This window comes from Trichechus manatus, unplaced genomic scaffold (assembly GCF_000243295.1).
Source record: "Trichechus manatus latirostris isolate Lorelei unplaced genomic scaffold, TriManLat1.0 scaffold00103, whole genome shotgun sequence".
NCBI classification, from domain to species: domain Eukaryota; kingdom Metazoa; phylum Chordata; class Mammalia; order Sirenia; family Trichechidae; genus Trichechus; species Trichechus manatus.
In genome coordinates, this window is record NW_004444039.1 from 1,833,869 (window position 1) to 1,846,039 (window position 12,171).

Consider the following 12,171-nt stretch of genomic DNA (forward strand, 5'->3'; position numbering starts at 1 on the left):
TCAGACCTTTGTTTTGTTGCAGTTCACACATAGAATTGTTCTCCATCGCATGGTAGATGCTCAGTAAATAACTGTTAAATAAAGAAACTGGGACAACTAACCTCATGACCTCAAAATAAATTCACACCACTGCAAACAGGACGCTCTCAAATGTGGTTTGAAGGCTTATTAGGAAGATATGATTATACTAAATCCAAATAATCACATTTTAATGCAAAAATACCAAGTGCTTTACAAAATAGCCATCTCTATCACTTTCTTAGTCGTATGCCGTCATCATCTGAGGCGTTTATAGAAGCCAAAAAGTCCTTATTGCTAAAGTGACGGCAATATTTTACTCTCATTCTCCATATTCTGCTAAGAATACCACCCAATCTCAAGAAAGTTACAAGTCCGTGTAGGTCACTGATTTTATAGGCACAGCCTGACATCTAGATTCTTTCTTCTTTACTTAACACTGCATTTGACAAAAGGAATAAGACCACTGAAAATACAGGTAGTCCCCGACTTATGACAGATTTGAGTTACGACAAATTGCACTTATGACTTTTTTTTTTTTTGTACATCTGATCATTAGTAATATGTACACATACAATGTGGCAGATGTAATTTATTGATGTTATCATTCTCAGATGTTCACTTGAAAATGCTCAGTGTTATGATTTACTGTTCAAAATATTGCTGTATAGCAGGCTATGGCTGGGTCTACAATGAAATCGTTGTCCAGTGTCCTTGTTGGAAGTCCTAACAGATAGAAAGTTGGGCAATGTTCAACTGAACTGTGCACGCGCCCAATAGCCATTATGACTCCAACTTCATTGTTACAACACTGATGACAACTTCACCGTAGACCAGGCCTATGTTTTGATCTTATTCAGTGTTTTGTGCCATCAGAAGCATCAGTGAATTTGAAACTGAGTTGTTCAAGTTTTGCACTAACATGTCTAGTGAAAGAAGTCATGCCACTCTAAGTTCTAATCCAAAAAAGAAGGTGAGGAAGGCTCTAGACATAGATATAAAGGTGAAGATCATTAAGGCCATGATAATGGAAACAAAATCGGCCAAATAGCACGTGAGGAAGGACTGTCTCATTCGACCGTTTGGACAGTCATTAAGGATAAGAATGGGACTTTGGATGCCATTAAAGGAGCGATTGGCATAAAATTGACAATTTTAACAAAGAAGAGACAAGGGTCAATCCACAAGATGGCGAAGCTGTTGATGGTTTGGGTAAAAGACCAAATCCAGAAGAGAAATCCCAGGAGTTTACTGATGATTCAAACAAAAGCATGCAGCCTTTTGAAAACCTAAAGGAACAGCAAAGAAAAGACTGCTGTTAGGAGTTTAATGCCACCAAGGGCTGCTTTCATCACTTCAAATGCAGATTTGACTTACATCACATGAGTATGACTGGAGAAGCAGGAAGCACCGATGTTGAAGCTGCCAAGAAATTCAACGATGAGCTGGACAAGGTAATACAAGATGAAGAATATCTGCCAGGCTTATTTTGGAAACGGATGCTAAAACGGACATATTCACAAAGAAGTGAGGTCAATGTCTAGTTTCAAGGCATTTAAAGACAGAATCACTCTGCTGCTTGGAGGAAAAGTTGCTGGATTTAAATTAAAACATTTTCTTGTTTACCATTCTGAAAACCCCCTTACATTCAAAAACATTGACAAATATAAGCTGCTGGTCTACCACATAAGTAACTCCAAGCCCTGGGTGATGATTGCATTATTCAAAGACTGGTTTTTAAATTCTTTCATCCCAGAAGTGCAAGCCTACTGCCTTGAAAAGAATATTCCTTTCAAGATTCTGCTGCTGCTTGATAATGCCCCAGGACATCCTCCTCATGTAGATGATCAAAATGTGAAAGTGGTGTATCTACCTCCCAATACGACAGCTGTGATTCAGCCTATGGATCAAGGTGAAATCGCCACTTTCAAGACATACTACTTATGACTACGTTTTCTCAGGCAATGGCTGCAACAGATGGAAGTATGATAACTTTATGCAATTTCTGGAAGAATTATAATATTCTTCAGTGTATCCTGAACATTGTACCTTTCTGGAAGAAAGTTACAGGAAAATGCATGCAGGGGGATTTGGAAAAGACTGCTGAGTTGTGTGAACATACTCCAAGCATTTGATCAGGATAACTTGATGGAAGAGATAGGTGGGAAAATCATCCATATGGCAAGAACGCTGAATTTAGAACTTGATATCACTGAAGTGGAACAGCTTATAGATCACAAAGGAGGGAACTCAATAGATCACAGACTTAATGGATTTTGAAGAGGAAAGAAATGCTGAGAAAGAGAGAAATAATGAGGAAAAGGAAGCAGAGAATTTGTTAAAAAATTTAGGGTAAAAGGATTAGCTGAAGTTTTCTCTAAACTAAATCAGGGGCTTCAGCTGCTTGAAAACATGAACCCAAAGGCTGATCACTTTGCTAAAGTTAATAGGCAGATTCAGGAAGCCGTGAGATGTTACTGCAAAATATATGAAGAAAAAAAGAAAAGGACCATACAGACAACTGTCACTAATTTTCTGACTAAAAATGTTATCCCCTTTCCCAGGGATAATCCAGATGATCCAGAACCTTCCACAAATGGAGTTATTAATGCAACTGACAAAATGCCTACATTGTCCAACTCTTCCTCATCATTGGAATATATTTTTATAATCTGTGTATTTTTCTTATGTATGTATGTATTAAAATATATCTGTAAGTTTATATGTTATGTTTCCAACCCCCAGAGACAAATAAAGATTGGATTTATAAAGATACTGATAATGAAATAAAATAATAATGAAAACTAAAAAGAAAAAGAGGCATTCAACTTATGTCAGAACTGACTTATGATGGAGTCATTGGAATGTAACCCCATCATAAGTTGGGGACCACCTATATCAGTGATGGGTACAGTGATAGATAGTCATATCAGCAAAGCCATCTCAGAAGATAATCAAGTATTAGATGACGCATGAACGAGAGGGCAATCTCCTCTGGTCAGATAATACATGGCATGTGTGTTTGGTAAACGTTCTTCCTCTGCCTCCCATCCTCTATGTTAAACATAGGATAAGCTTATTGTGGGTATCCAATGAATATTTTGGAATTGAATTGAATGGAATTGAGGTGGGGGATGGGGCAGGACAAGCCTCCAGATAAATTTTAACTGACTTACGTTTGATTTTTAAGAACGATTTTTATTCAGTGCGTTTTTGCTAGGTCAAAAAGCTACGTGTGGTAAATAGAAATTACGAATCCAGACCCTCATAACTTTTCAGAACAGTCCCTAAGGAAAGGGAAAGTGGTCTTCTCCTGCATCCGCACGTTTGATGACAAGAAAGGCACGTATCAGGTGAGGACTGTAAACATTGTGTGAGAACGAAGCTTGGGATTGTGATGCAATGGCTTCCTCTGGGTGGGTGACATGCCATCAAGACAAATGGCATTCCAGCCACTCAGTTGGCCAAAGTCTAAGATTATTAACCTATTTCCGTCTTGTTCTTTCTTTATGGGCTTTAATAGCCAGGCGAGATTTCACTGTTTAATATTTAAACAAATGTTTTTATGCAGAGACAATAAGCCACTGTTGGGACTGGATAGAACTGTTTAATATTCTCAAGTATGGCTAACTGCCATTTCTGCCAGGGTAAATGGCATAAGCTAGTTTCTAGAAATGTTCAGAATTAAAAGCTCCCTTTTTGGTGAAATGTGTGACTGGAATTTCCTTAATTTGTGAGCACAGCATACCAGGTGTGTGTGGTCTGTTCCACAGGGTGAACTTCTCTATTGTTCTGGCTCTTTCAGGTGAACACAACAATTTGGCTGGGATAGCTCGTGTTGGCTAAACAGAACTGGCTCTCTTCCATGTGCTTCTTCTTGTCATTGACCCTTATCAATTCACTGTCAGTGGCCTTTAAACGGACACCCTCTTAATGATCCATCATCAAAGGCAGCTGGGTGGTGGGCTTACTTTTCGAAATTCAGCATCCTCACTGGGGAGATGAGTTTTAGTGAACGGTGAAGGTAAGTTTACTTAGCAAGAGCATGTTTTCATATGAGGCAGGATGTCTCTCAAAATTCACTTTGACCTATTTTTTCTTGTTGTTAGTGGTCATTGAGTCAGCCCCAATTCATGGCAACCCCATGTGTGCAGAGTAGAACTGCTCCACAGGGTTTCCAAGGCTGTGACCTTTAGGAAGCAAGTCACCAGGCCTGTCTTCCAAGCCATCTGTGAGTGGGTTCGAACAGCCAGCCTTACAGCTAGTAGCTGAGTGCTTAACCATTTGCACCACCCAGGAACTCTTGACCATTTTTTTTTTTAATTGACCTATTTAAACAGTAATTATATATCTTTTCCCCTGAAAGTTGGATATTCTTATGTTTGGATCAGACGTGAAGCAAGAAGGCTAACTTTAAACAATGTTTGTGGCCTCATGCTTCTGGAAAAATAGTGATAACCAACTTCACAAAAGATCTTTGACTATACCCCTAAGAGGATATTATCTTGTATAAGTTTGGGTGAGTAGGACAGGCCAAAAATCACCATCACTATTCCAGTGGATTTTTAGGTACCCAACCCTGCAAAACATTGAGACAATAATTCTACTTGTATCAAGAAGAGCAAGTGGAAGGAACAACGCAAATCATCTTAAGTTGAACGACAACAAAAAAGGGACTGAGCTGGATTTCCAAAAAAAATACCTTAATGATTCGTATTATTATTTCAGTTCACTTGTTCTCTTTGATAATGACTTATATACACCTCAGGTGCAAAAAATAAAATAATTTGCAATGTTGTTGTGAGGTGCTATCGAGTTGGTTCCAACTCATAGTGACCCCATATACAACAGAACAAAACACTGCCTGGTTCCTGCGCTATGCTCAGAATCTTTGCTGTATTTCAGCCAATTGTTGTAGCCACTGTATCAATCCATCTCATCAAGGGCCTTTCTCTTTTTCACTGACGCTCTACTTTACCAAGCATGATGTCCTTCTCCAGGGACTGGTCTCTCCTGCTAACATGTCCAAAGTACGTGAGAAGTAGTCTCACCATCCTCTCTGCTAGGAGCATTCTGGCTGTACTTTTTCCAAGACAGATTTGTTCCTTCTTCTGGCAGTCTATGGTACATTCAATATTCTTCATCAAGACCATAATTCAAAGGCATCAATCCTTCTTTGATCTTACTTATTCATTGTCCAGCTTTCACATGTATATGAGGTGATTGAAAACACCAAGGCTTGGGTCAGGTGCACCTTAGTCCTCAAGGTGATAGCTTTGCTTTTCAACACTTTAAAAACACTTTTGCAGCAGATTTGCCTAAGGCAATACATTGTTTGATTTCTTGACTGCTGCTTCCATGGACATTGATTGTGGATCCAAGTAAAATGAAATCCTGGACAACTTTAATATTTCTCCGTTTATCATGATGTCGCTTATTGGTCCAGTTGTGAGGATTTTGGTTTTCTTTATGCTGAGGTGTAATCCATACTGAAGGCTGTGGTCTTTGATCTTCATCAGTAAGTGCTTCAAGTCCTCTTCACTTTCAGCAAGCAAGGTTGCGTCATCTGCGTAATGCAGGTTGTCAATGAGTCTTCCTCCAATCTTGATGTCGTGTTCTTCTTCATACAGCCAAGCTTCTTGAATTATTTGCTCAGCATATAGATTGAATGAGTATGGTGAAAGGATACAACCCTGACACACACCTTTCCTGATTTTGAACCACGTGGTATTCCCTTGTTCTGTTTTCTTGGTCTATGTACAGGTTCCTCATGAGCACAAGTAAGTGTTCTGGAATTTCCATTCTTTGCAATGCTATCCATAATTTGTTATGATCCATACAGTCTAATGCCTTTGCATAGTCAATAAAACACAAGTAAACATCTTTCTGGTATTCTCTGCTTTCAGACAAGATCCATTTGACATCAGCAATGATATCCCTCATTCCACGTCCTCTTCTGAATCTGGCCTGAACCTCTGGTGGTGTCTCTGAATGTCTGTATCCCTGTCAATGTACTATTGCAGTCATTTTTTAGTTATTTTCAGCAAAATTTTACTTGTATGTGGTATTAATGATATTGTTAGATAATTTCCACATTCTGTTGGATCACCTTTCTTTGAAGTGGTCACAAATATGAATCTCAGTCTGTTGGCCGGGTAGCTGTCTTCCAAATGTCTTGGCATAGTCAAATGAGCACCTCCAGCATCACATCCATTTGTTCAAACATCTCAATTGGTATTCTGTCAATACCTGGAGACTTGTTTTTCACCAATGCCTTCACGGCAGCTTGGACTTCTTCCTTCAATACCATCAGTTCTTGATCATATGCTACCTCCTGAAATGGTTGAAAGTTGACAAATTCTTTTTGGTACAGTGACTCTGTGTGTTCCTTCCATCTTCTTTTGATGCTTCTTATGTCCTTCAATATTTTGCCTATAGAATCCTTCAATATTGCAACTCAAGGCTTGAATTTTTTCTTCAGTTCTTTCAGTTTGAGAAATGCCAAGTGTGTTATTCCCTTTGCAATACTGTGTATAAATTCTAAAGGTCCATAATATACTATACAGTAAGAAGATGATTTCTCTAGCATGTGACCCATTGTGTATGCATTAGTGTACTCACTTTCTCCGAACGGACATGAACTGGTGTAGATGCATCCACATTCTTTCACTCAGCTCTCTAAGATCCACAATTTCTGTATGGCTTCTTGGAGACCAGAAACCATGTAAAGCTACCTGGCCACAGGGGGAAGTGTTTCCCAAATTTGTACCATCAGAAGGATAACTTGGGGCATTTATTAAAAATACAAATGTCCTGTGTTTTCTTCTGCAGCACATGTTCTAAAATTGGAACAATACAAAGAATATTAGCATGGCCTTGCACAAGGATGACACGCAAATTCATGAAGTGTTCCATATTTTTAATAAATTAAATTAAAAAAATACAAACTCCTAGGGTGCCCCCACACTGATTAGATTGATTCATTAGATATGGTTTGGAGCCCAGAAATATGGATTTTAATAAGATGAGTCTTCATATCAGGAAATTGTGTGAAATACCTTTCTGGGATACAAATCTCAGATTCATAGGCTCACCAACTGAAGATGCTAGGAGGGTACCAGTTTCATGGCTTACTCTATTCACAAGGAGTGAAATAAGAAAGGTGAGAGTAGAGCTAAGATCTAAGAAGCACATAGAAAGAATAATACCTGATAGGAGAAAAAATAAAGCAATTAAGTATGATAATATAATATCAGCAATGATTAGTAACAAGAAACTGAAGATTTGAGACTATGAAAGAGACAGAGAGGGAGAAGGAGAGAAAGAAAAGAAGTATTAGTTTCCTAGGGCTGCTGTAACAGAAAACCATGAATTGGGTGGCTTATAAGAACAGTAATTTTTTGTCTCACAGCTCTGGAGGCTGGAAGTCCAAATCAGGATATCAGCTGTGTTGATTCCTTCTGAGAGCTCTGAGATAGAAATTGTCCCATGCCTTTCTCCTGTCTTCTGGTGGCTCCAGGTTGTGCTTGGCTTACAGCTGTGATGTCACATGGAGTTCTTCCTCTATCTCTGTCTCTGTGTCTCTTCTCTTTTATAAGTCATATAGGATTAAGATCAATTCTACTCCAGTATAAACTCTTGTTAACCTAACTGATAACATCTTCAAAAACAAGGGTTAAGACTTCAATATATCATTTTGGTAACATAATTCAATCCATAATGAAGAAGAAGGGGGAGGGGAATGGGAGTGGGGAGTGAAGGGAAAGGAGAGTTGTGAACAAGACCAAGATCCCCTGTTCTCATGACTGTGCCCTATTCAAGAGACCTTCTCTCTTTAGTGTATGCACTTAAATATCTGGAAGCTAATTGGCAATCCTTAGGAATTTCTTTATATATGTACTTATTTTAAAGTGGAAACCATTAAGAAAAATTAGTAAAAGAAGTAGGGATGTGTTGATGACGATAGCTACCATTTATTGAGCTTTAGTTAACTTCCACACACTGTACTTATATTATAAAGTTTTTTTTATTAATCCTCACAACAACTCTCTGGGACAGATTTTGTTATTACAATTTTATTGATAAGGAAATGGAAGCTCAGAAAAGTGGCTTATTTAAGGTCGCATTATCTAGCAGGTGACAGCTGGGATTTGAACCCATATGTGTTTCTTTGCAGTACACTCTATGTTAGTGAAATGTTGAGCCATGGATTATAAGACAAGAAACTTGGATTCATTTTTCTAGGTTGGTGGATGACTCGTTATCTGTATTTAGAACAGTGTTTAACTTCCTTTGTGCCTTGGTTTCCATATCGTCCAGTCCAATTTGTCTGCTAACTGGTTTTGAACCACCCCTAATATAGCACCACGGAGCCATGGTGGCACAGTGGTTTAAAGCACTCGGCTGCTCACCAAAAGGTCAACAGTTGGAATCCACCAACTGCTCAGCAGGAGGAAGATGTGGCAGTCTGCTTCTGTAAAGGTTACAGCCTTGGAAACCCTATGAGGTAGTTCTACTCTGTCTTATAGGGTGGCTATGAGTTGGAATCAACTCATCGGCAAAGGGACTTGGTTAATATAGCACCACTTGAAGTAAATATAGGACCTCTATTGAAACCCTGGTGACGTAGTGGTTAAGTGCTACGGTTGCTAACCAAAAGGTTGGCAGTTCGAATCCACCAGGTGTTCCTTGGAAACTCTATGGGACAGTTCAACTCTGTCCTATAGGGTCGCTATGAGTCAGAATCGACTCAGTGACAATGGATTTGGTTTGGTTTTTGTGGGTTCTGAATTTGGTGTGAAAATGAGAGAAACATTTCAGAAATCTTTCCATTGCTATCAAAATGGCAGCAGTCATTCACAGGTTAAGGAGCCCATTTAAAAAGTCTGAAGCACCGTCTGCCTAACTGGGAACCATTTGATAAGTTACTCTTGTCTTTTGACTCTGTATCATACTTGTCAGCTTCCTAAGCTCTGACAAAAGGGGAAGAGTGGCAATTCTATCAAAAACAGAGCATTCTGTTCCAACTGGCAATAGGCAAAATGATCTACCAGACACCCTTGCCTACAAGTAACCACTCTCTAATAAGTTACTGTTTTTATTCAATATTATATGGAGCTGATTCATTCTCTTATAAGAAACACAAACATTATGCAATATGCTTTTCCTATGCAGAAGCAGTCCCAAGTGAATCTCTGCAAACCAGTGGTATTTGTACAGATTTGAAGAGGTTTGCACAAAGCTCTGAAAGAATTAAAAATAAGCACACTCAAACAATCCCTTCCATCCAAAGTACTGTGCTCCCTGGTGTCAAGGCGTATCCTCTTTAAGAGGGAGCTGGGGAATATGAAAAAAGAACATGAAATTAATTGAACAAAACAGATGTCCAGAGCCTTGGAGACTAGCGATGCAATTCCTGGGGAAGAGAGCTGTAAAGTACAAATAAGTCCAGGAAGGAAATGTGATAAGGGGGAGTAATATCTGTTGGGTAGGTCCTGGGTCCACAGAGGTTTCATATTTTCAGCAATAACTCAATGAAGGCACCAGGAACATATTTGTGTTCGTTATGTTAATGAACGACACCAGGCTAACCCAGAGAAAATTAAAATTCAGAATGCCTTTATTCAATGTGAGGGATAAACTTAGTGAGATATTAAGGTTGTGTTCCAGGAAATGCACACACACACAGAAAATAACATGGCAGGAGAAAACCTTTCGGGGTTTGCAACAAACTTCATGCTGTCTCTAGGCCACCAATGCTCAGCCCTGATACTGTTTGCAAAGAAGCAGGAAGGATGCACGATGTTAACTGGAAGGAGAGCGTATGGTGGTTCCCCTTTTCTTTATCAATAAAGTAAATGGTAGAAGGGAATTACAAAATAGAAAATTTGGGTTAACCGAGAAGATGAGATTTGCAAAAGTGAGAATTATTGAACATCAGAAATGTACAGCTAAGAAAAAATAATGTAATCATCACTTCTGCAGGTCTTTAAAAATCTGAGAGGTTCTTGTCTTACCAGAATAGCTTAGGTTACATTGTGATGACAAGCACAAATGGTGTCTATGTTTAGATGATTCCTAAAAGTTCCCTTAGCCTGGTGTTTCTGTGGACCCTAGGAGAGGAAAGGGCAGGCACTGTTGGAAAGTTCTATGGGCCCTTTGCTCTTATCCTGGTCCCATACAACTCTCAGGATAACACAGACTTAAGCTGTGTTGAATTTTCATGTCTTTGTGCCAAGTGGCTTTGAATAGGCCCCTATTTCTTCACTACCCAAAATGGAACGGGATGAGTTCATTTTCTCTTACCCTGAACTAGCTCTGACCTTGTTAGTTCATCTTCTCCAGTTTAGTTGTCCCAGATACCAGACTAACATGAAGAGGCAAAGAAAAGGAGAGAGAAAGAAGAGAAGGCAGAGGCAGTGCCAAGGGGATGGCTGGGGACTTGACCCTTCGTTGAATCTCCACTTGCATGTAATCTTAAATGGCACGCAATCTCAGTTCAAATCTTGGCTGTGGAAATGTAGCTTTAAGACAAATTCCCCAGGCCTTCCTTCCAACCAGTTTGCTAACCTTAAAGCTCTAGAAATTCTGGAGCTGCCAATTCTTTTGCATTATTTAAGAAATACTCATTCCTTGATTATCGAATCAAAGATATCTGAAGTTGGAAGAGACTTTACAGATAGATCATCTAGTCTAACAACTTTATTTCACAAACAAGCAGACTAAGGGCCAGAACAGATAAGTGAGTAAAGCAGAGTAGAGAAGAGAAATGATTAGATCAAAGCTCGGCTGTCCCAGTGCTGGAGAGCAAGGTTTACAATCAGAATGTGGGCTCCATGCGGGCAGGAAATTTGTCTATTTTTTTCCTGCTGTATCCCCAGAACTTAGCACAGTGTCAGGCACATAGTAAGCACTCAGTAAATATACACTGAATGAATAAATGGTCCATGATTCCTGATGCTTCTTCAAGTCTTCTTCCCACTCAAGCATACATTTTAGCTCTTCCAAAAAACAGTTCGAAGACCAACTTAGCTGACTTCACCCCACCTCAAGCCCTGAAATGACCTAATATTTTATCTTGGAATGTTCCGCTGTGTTTCCAAAAATTCCTAGCATGCAGTAATGTGGTTTGACTTAATTCTGTTTTCACAAAACGTTTGACTAAATGAGTCCTTCACAAAAGTTCCATTGTTTTCACCAGACTCAAACTTACGCCCGTGAAAAAGCATCACCTTATATTTCATGTTACTGATGTTTTGAGTCTCAGTTTTTTCTCTAATCTTTATTTAAAAAAAAAAATTTCCCATTCCCCAAACTGAGGAAATGCTTTTATCTTGGTTTATAGTAAATGTGAATTTAGACTGTGTAAGCAATGTGCAGGTAGATCTCACTGTGCAGAAATCCTGATATCAGAAAACCTGATTTCAAAACAGATAAATTGCGGATGAGGCTGATTCTGTGTAGTACTGAAGGATTTGACACAAGATTCCTTTAAATATTGGGCTAGGGTGTAAATGTGGCTCAGATTACATGCAACTTTTTAGGAACACATCTATTGTGCAAGTGAGCTAACAAATCTGGGACAACCACAGAGGAGGCAGAGCAGCCAATTGACGAGGCGTGTTTTAGGAATGACTCATGGGGGTCCGGAGCCAGAATTTCCAAAGTCCTTAAAGCGTGTGGACTCTTCCAGATTCTGGAGGCCAAGGAAAGCCTAAGAACTCCCCGAATTACAGTCCCTTCACTGCTTCTTCTATAGCCAGTTAAATCCAGAGTTGGTGGATGAATTGGAAAACGGACAGAAAATTTTAACCCTTGTTGGCATGTCAAATACTTTGGTTGTAGCTAATCTTGACAGACGTGTAAAAAAATGCTAAAAACACTCTGCCACCAAGATATTCTATTTTTATATTTTCAAAAATAAAAAGAATAACTTGGGGGGGATACATAAAATACGGTAAGATGATAAAAATCATATGAATGTAAGAAAAATTAGAGTAAAAACAAGGATAGGGATATAAAAAGAGTAAAGCTAATTAAAAAAATGTATACTAATGTATATTATTATGGGAGATATTTATATGACTTCTAGCATTTTAGCAATCGGTCAGAGAAAGAAAACTAATCAGTTACAAAATTCACTGTCTCCACAGA

The 12,171-nt window shown here is 38.9% G+C and overlaps 1 non-coding gene across 1 annotated transcript; it reads left to right on the forward strand.

Annotated features, from left to right (window-relative positions):
- Positions 1 to 6,833: 6,833 nt before the first annotated feature.
- On the forward strand, positions 6,834 to 6,939 carry LOC111821758 (U6 spliceosomal RNA). Its single transcript, XR_002825096.1, has one exon. It is a non-coding gene; the product is annotated as a U6 spliceosomal RNA (small nuclear RNA).
- Positions 6,940 to 12,171: the final 5,232 nt, after the last annotated feature.